Below are 7,875 nucleotides of genomic sequence, written 5' to 3' on the forward strand. Positions count from 1 at the left end.
CTTCACAGTGTAAAGATCACTATATATTAAACCTTTAATCAGAATAACTCTCTTCAGTTACCTTAAAAAAAAAAAAGAAAGAAAGAAAGAAGGGAGGGAAGGAGGGAGGGAGAAAGGAAGGAACTAAAATGAGACTTCTAGAATATACCTGCTATTTATCTACAAACAAAATATCTCTGGGGTAAAATATAGTATTTTAAAAGATCTGTGGGCCCTTTTACAAAGATGGTGCAAAAGGCTAAGAAGGAAGCCCCTGCCCCTCCCAAAACTGAAGCCAAAGCAAAGGCTTTGAAGGCCAAGAAAGTGGTGCTGAAGGCGTCCATAGTCACAAAAAAAAGAAGATCTGCATGTCACCTACATCCCCACTGCGTCTCAGAAGGCAGCCCAAATATCCTCGAAAGAGAGCCCCCAGGAGAAACAAGCTTGATCACTATGCCATCATCAAGTTACTCCTGACTACTGAGTCGGCCATGAAGAAAATAGAAGACCACAACACACTTGTGTTCATTGTGGATGTCAAGGCCAACAAGCACCAGATCAAACAGGCTGTGAAGGAGCTCTACAACACTGATGTAGCCAAGGTCAACACCTTGATCAGGCCTGATGGAGAGAAGAAGGCATATGTTCCACTGGCTCCTGACTGATGCTTTGGATGTTGCCAACAAAATTGGGATCATCTAAACTGAGTCCAGCTGGCTAAATCTAAATATAAAATTTTTCACCAAAAAAAAGAGAAAGATCTGTGGGGGTGCCTGGGTGGCTCAGTCCATTAAGCATCTGCCTTGGCTCAGGTCATGATCCCAGTGAGCTCCCTATTGGGCTCCCTGCTCAGTGGAGAGCCTGCATCTCCCTCTTCCTCTGTTGCTCCCCCCACTTGTGTGCTCTCGCTCTCTGTCAAATAAATAAATAAAATCTTAAAAAATAAATAAATAAAGGATCTGTGAATACCTTCCTCAATAGCTTAAGGAAAGGAATACAAAAAGGCTAGCAGAGCAAACAGAAATTTAAAAATTTAAAATTTGTCCAATACCATATGATTTCACTCATATGTGGAATTTAAGAAACAAAACACATGAACATAGGTGAAGGGAAGGAAAAATAAAATAAGATAAAAACAGAGAGGGAGACAAACCATAAAAGACTCTTAACTCTAGGGAACAAATTGAGGGTTGCTGGAGGGAAGGAGGGTGGAGGAATAATTGGGTGATGGGCATTAACGGGAGAACTCGAAGTAATGAGCACTGGGTGTTATATGCAACTGATGAATCACTAAATTCTACCCCTGAAACTAATAATACACCATATGTTAACCAACTTGAATTAAATAAAAATAAATAAATAAAATGAAATTTCTCCGTATTTCAACATCAAATAGACAAGTCTTGGTGTAGGAGCAGAAGCTCTGCATACTTGTTCAGTCATGAAAATGTCCAAGTTGAACATCCTCTTCCATCTTTAAAAACATAAACTCCAAACTAAAAATAAACTCATCTTCATTTTAATGGCTTCTAAATACTTGTAATGGCAATAATCATAGAATTTTTAAATAGTAAAATGGTAGAGTCGAAGAGAATTAGAGATCATCTAATGAGAAATGAACAGTGTTAAGGAGATTCAGTGTTTACATTTACCAATGTTCAGAGTTTCACATTTTATTTAAGTTCCTGATAATAAACAGTGTAACTTTGTCATATGTAGGAAATACACATATGTATATATTAAAATGTGTGTGTGTAGATCAATAGACAGATAAAGTAAATCAATTTAAATGTTTCAGTATGGTAACAATAGCTACATTTAAGACATTCAGCGGTGCCATGAGCTGTGCTAAGAACCTTAAATGGACTATCTTTAAAGGTAGAATAATCCTGCTGATAAAGATTCTGCTTCAGATGAGGAAACTGAGTTCTAGAGAGATCTAATATTTGCCCCATGTCAGACAGTTAATAAGAGGTAGAATGGAGGCTTGAACCCAAGGATTTTCTGACTCCAAAGCACAGCTTCTCTACCACCGTGCAGTCTTCCACTTAGATGCAATAAAATAAATATACACTCTAAGATGATAAATTATTGGAAATATTATTAACACTAATTTTGTTAAATAGAAGTTATATATTTAGTCTTCTTATACTGTGTATCTTCATGATAATTTCATCCCTACTAGTGTGTCTCCTTAAAGAACAGTGGAAGTGTATCATTTTCTTTAAATAAGAATGTGATTAAACAAGGTTGAATCATTGGTTAATGGTAGAGTATTTAAAATAGTTGTTCCTTGTTCTTGGAACACTACAATTATTAGCTTCAGATGAAAGGGATGAAAAATTCAGAGCTCATTCTCAAATAGCTGTACATCCAGCTTTTCTCCCATCACTAGAATTTTCCACTCAGGGTACATGGTTATTTTCAGTGTTTCTGGGGGAGCAGGCTGGTGGTGACTTATGAACACAAATGTGGAATAATGTAATGCTTGGTTCATGACACAGTCTCATCGTTGGTGGATTTATGACCCTCTTTATTCATGTAATTATTAATTTATAGTAATATGTAATAAATATTCATGAAACCATAACCCAACATTAAACCTGCGACTTAACAGTACTCTACACACATGTGATCCTCTTTCCACTGTCATCTTGTTCTGCCACCACTTCAACCCGAGGTAATCGCCATCCTGAATCATCATTTCCTTTGCTGATATTTTTATTTGATTTTATCTTATCTATATGGTGTCAAAGAGAGTGTATATATGTGCTTCCCCTCAATTTTTTATTTAAAAATTTTAAACCTACAAAAAAGTTAGGAATAATAATAATAAAACCTACATATACCCTTCTCCTAGATTCATCAATTATTATTATTTTGCCAAATTTGCTTTATCTTATCTTTTCTCTCCCTTCACCCCTTCCTCCCTCCTTCTCTCTCTTTCCCCTTACTGAGTTATTCATTCTCACATAAATTACAGACACAATGACTTTACCCCAAATGCTTCACCATGCATCTCTTAAGAATGTTTTCCTATAGGGCGCCTGGGTGGCTCAGTTGGTTGAGCGACTGCCTTCGGCTCGGGTAATGATCCTGGAGTCCCGGGATCGAGTCCCGCATCGGGCTCCCTGCTCGGCGGGAAGCCTGCTTCTGCCTCTGACCCTCCCCCCTCTCATGTGCTCTCTCTCTCTCATTCTCTCTGTCTCAAATAAATAAATAAATAAATCTTTAAAAAAAAAAAAGAATGTTTTCCTATATAACCAAACACCATTGTGATATCTAAAGAAAGTAACACTAATACTTTCCATAACACTTTCTAATATTCTATATGCTTTCAAATATCTATAATTTTCCCCCAAATTTAAATCTTTTGAAGATTTAAAAAAAAAATCTGAAATACAATCAAGACATAGGAATTGCATTTATGTCTCTTTAGTCTGTTTTAACACTGCCTTTGGTTTACTTTGTTTTTGTTTTTGTTTTATTTTTTATTTAAATTCAACTTAGTTTCAGAGGTAGAATTTAGTGATTCAACAGTTGCATATAACACCCAGTGCTCATTACTTCAAATGCCCTCCTTAATGCCCATCACCCAGTTAGTCCATCCCCCCACCCCCACCCCTCCAGCAACCCTGTTTTTTCCCTATCATTAAGAGTCTCTTATGGTTTGTCTCCCTCTCTGTTTTCTTCCTATTTTATTTTTCCTTCCCTTCCCCTATGTTCATCTGTTTTGTTTCTTAAATCCACATATGAATGAAATCATATGTTATTTGTTTTTCTCTGTCTGACTTATTTCACTTAGCATAATACCCTCTAGTTTCATCCATGTCAAGATTTCTTTCTTTTTGATGGCTGAGTAATATTCCTCTGTGTGTGTGTGTGTGTGTGTGTGTGTGTGTGTATGGGGTGTATATATATATATATATATGTATATATATATACACACACCACATCTTCTTTATCCATTCATCAGTCGATGGACATCTGGATGCTTTCCATATTGTTTTGTTTTTGATGATATTATTTGTAAGCCAGTTGTCCTGAGACAGTGTCCACATGATACATTTGATAGTTTCTTCATGGTGTCATTTACCTTGTTCCAATATTCCCTGTACCTGGCAGTTAGATCTAGTATATATTATTATATAAAGTATCTTCTGTACTTGGCAGTTAGATCTAGAAGCTTGATTAAATTCAGGTTAGGGCGCCTGGGTGGCTCAAATGGTTAAGAGTCTGCCTTTGGCTCAGGTTGTGATCCCAGGGTCCTGGGATCAAGTCCCGCATCAGGCTCCCTGCTCAGCGGGGAGCCTGCTTCTCCCTCTGCCTCTCTCTGTCTCTTATGAATAAATAAATAAAATCTTTAAAAAAAAAATTCAGGTTACACATTTTCGGCAAGGATACTTCATAATGAACTTGTGCACTTCACATTGCATCGTGTGAAGAGGGACATGATGCCGGTAGCTCACTTCATTCATTGATAACTTTTAGTTCTTTCTTTTTTAAAGATATGACCACAAATTCTTTGATAGTCTTCTGCTCATGAGATAGATCTTAGTTCCCTACCCATAGCTGCCATGGCGTGGGGACCATCAGGCCATGGATGGAACTAAGTCTCTGCCTAATAGCCAGTACTGAAGTCTTGCTAGTAAGTGAGCTTGGAAGTGGATCCTCTGTCAGGATTTGGTTATTAAGTTATATTTTTCAAGGAATTTGTTTACTGGGTCCAATTTTCCAAACTGTTGGCATAGGTGATAATAGTGTTCTGTTATGATATTTTATATCTCCAATATTTCTATAGGTTGTTCTAATTCACAGTACTATTTGTGATTTTTCTCTTTTTTTCTGGTACAATCTTGTCAGATGTTTATCTATTTTACTTGTTTTTGAAGAACTGATGTTTGGCTTTAACAGTCTGGTTTTTGTGTGTGTGTGTGTTTTTTTAAGTAATGTCTACACCTAATGTGGGGCTCAAACTCATGACCCTAAGATCAAGAGTTGCATGCTCTACCAACTGAGCCAGCCAGGCAGCCCTTTATTAATCTTTGTTTTATATTTTGATTTCTGCTCTCATTTATATTACTTCTTTCTTCCTAACTCATTAACTTTTAGCACCTGGTCTTTCTAATACAAGTATTAATATCTAAAATGTCCCTCAGGGGTGCCTCGCTGGCTCAGTCAGTTAAGCATCAGACTTTAGCTCAGGTCTTGATTTCAGGGTCCTGGGATCAAACCTCGAGTCCCCAGTCCAGCTCACCACTCAGCGGGGAGTCTGCTTCTCCCTCTCCCTCTCCCTCTGCCCCTCCCCTCACTTGTGCTCTCTCTCTCTCTCAAAGAAATAAATAAAATCTTTTTAAAAAATAAGTAAAAAATAAAATGTCCCTCGCTTGTACACTTGAAACTAATATAACACTGTACATTAATTATACTAGAATTAAAAAACAAAACAAAAAAATCATCCCTCATAATATCATTAATTCTGTATCCTATAAACTTCAATGTATAGTGTTTTAACTTTTTGAACATATGGAATATAGTAAAAATAACTGTTTAAATGTCATTGTCTGCTATATAATTAGAATATATCAGTGTCTGTCCTATTTTGTTTTTAGTTCATTTTTTTCTTCAATATTGGTTGTATTTTCCTGTTTCTTTGCATGCCTTGGTAATTTTTTACTGTGTTAAGCATTATGAATTTTACATTGCTGGGGGCTCGATACTTTTGTATTTCTATGAATATTTCTGAGCTTTGCTCTAGGCTGCAGATAAGTTCCTTGGAAACAGTTTGATTCTCTCCAGGGCTGCTTTTATGGTTTGTTAGGCAGGACCAGAGCAGTGTTTAGTCTGGGGCTAATTATTCCCCACTACTGTGGCAAGGTCCCTCTGAGTACTCTTCCTGTTGTCCCAGAAATTATGAGGTTTTTCTAGTCTGGCCGTGCCTGGGTGAGCACCTTTTAACCCTTTGATCCTTTTGGATAGTTGTGTTAGGGTTCACCAGAGAGACAGAGCCAATATGCTGTATATATGTATTATTGTACACAATAATAATACAATTATATAACATAGAGTAATAATACAATAATAATAGAACCAATAGGACTATATATGTACTGATATATATTATCATTGTCAGGAATTATATCATTTAATTATATTTTTATATTATGTAACTATATTATTTTTTTGTAATTTTAACTTTAAATTTTTTTTGTTGTGGTTTGTTTGTTTTATTTATTTATTCATGAGAGTCAGAGAGAGAGAGAGAGGCAGCAGCAGAGGGAGAAGCAGGCTCCCCGCCTAGCAGGGAGCCCAATGCGGGGCTCGATCCCAGGACTCTGGGATCGTGACCTGAGCTGAAGGCAGACGCTTAACCATCTGAGCCACCTAGGCGACCCTATGTAACTATATTATTAATATAAGGAATTGACTCACATGATTATGGAGGCTGAGAAACCTCAAGATCTGTAGTCAGCAAGCTGGAGACCTGGGAGATTGAATGGTGTAAATTCCAGTCTGAAAGCTGGCAAGCTAAAGATGTAAGAAGAGCCAGTGTTTCAACTTGAGTCTGAAGGTAGGAGAAGACCAATATCGCAGCTTGAAGGCAGTCAGATGAGCGAAATTCCTCTTTGGAGAGGGTCAGCCTTTTGTTCTATTCAGGCCTTCAACTGATTAGGTGATGGCCACCCACATTGTGGAGGACAATCTGCTTTATTCTGTCTACGGATTCAAATGTGAATCTCACCCAGAAACACCCTCACGAATACACTCAGATTAATGTTTGACCCAATACTGGGCACCCTGTGGCCCAGTAAAGTTGACACATCAAGTTAAGCATCACGGTGATTCTTGTCCTGCCCTTTTATGGGTTCCACACATGCATGTGCCATCAATATTCTCCTGAATCCTTGAGGGAGACCGTTTGCAGACTTCCAGGGTTCTCCGTGCATGTCTCTCTGCCAAGGCTTCGGTCCTGGGAACGCCGGCTGTGTTACTTTGACTCCCAGGACTCCCAGCTTTGCCTCTTGGATTCGGCGAGTCTCCCAGTCTCCACCTGTGTCTCCGCCCCCTGCACCACCGACTAGAAACTCTCAAGGCAGCAGACTGGAACAATCACTGGGTTCATCCCATTTGATTCCAATCTCTCATGGATCACTGTCCTAAGTTGCCTGATGGCCAAGGTTTTGAGAACTGTTGTTTCATATATCTTATTTTTTTAATTATTTTTTGGTGTTTTAGGTGCGAGGATAAATTCAGTTTACTCCAGGCTGCCACGAAGAAGCCCCTACAGTGTTCTAGGTCTTATTCTGAAATTTCCAGTGTGATTTTTCTCTTTAACCCAGGGTTATCTAAGAGTAGGTTTTTAAAATTTTAAATATGTAAGGACTTTTCATTTATCATTTCAAAGTAAATTTTTTAACAAAACAGAAAACCTATTTTTAAAGGATATCTGGTCTTTGAAATTTGTTGATGTTTGCTTTATTGGCTTGGTACAGGATCAATATTTGTAAATGTACCATTTGAATTAGAGGAAGCAAGTTATTCTCTAATCTTAGATGTAGACTTATATATACATTCATTAAATTCGGGCTCATTAATGGTGTTTTTTACCCAACTTTTTAATCATTGTTGAATTTTTGACAGCCATATCTATCAATAGTTGAGATAAATATGTTGAAATCTTTCAATATGATAGTTGGATTTATCAATTTCTACCTGCGATTCTATCAAATTTTGTTTATCTTATTTGAGGATATTTTATTATGTACTTAACATATTTAGTTATACTACATCTTGGTTAATGGAAACTTTCATCATTTTATAGTAACCATACTTTTTTCCTAACAATGCTTTTGCTCTTAAACTGATGAAAGTTTTATATGAGAAATATATGTACTT

The 7,875-nt window shown here is 37.1% G+C and overlaps 1 pseudogene; it reads left to right on the top strand.

Annotated features, from left to right (window-relative positions):
* The first annotated feature begins 225 nt into the window (after positions 1–225).
* On the top strand, positions 226–681 carry LOC102731360 (large ribosomal subunit protein uL23 pseudogene; annotated as a pseudogene).
* The last annotated feature ends 7,194 nt before the right edge of the window (positions 682–7,875 follow it).

The sequence above is a fragment of the Leptonychotes weddellii genome, chromosome 6, assembly GCF_054177405.1.
Source record: "Leptonychotes weddellii isolate Sample4059 chromosome 6, ASM5417740v2, whole genome shotgun sequence".
In the NCBI taxonomy this organism is placed as follows: Eukaryota; Metazoa; Chordata; class Mammalia; order Carnivora; family Phocidae; genus Leptonychotes; species Leptonychotes weddellii.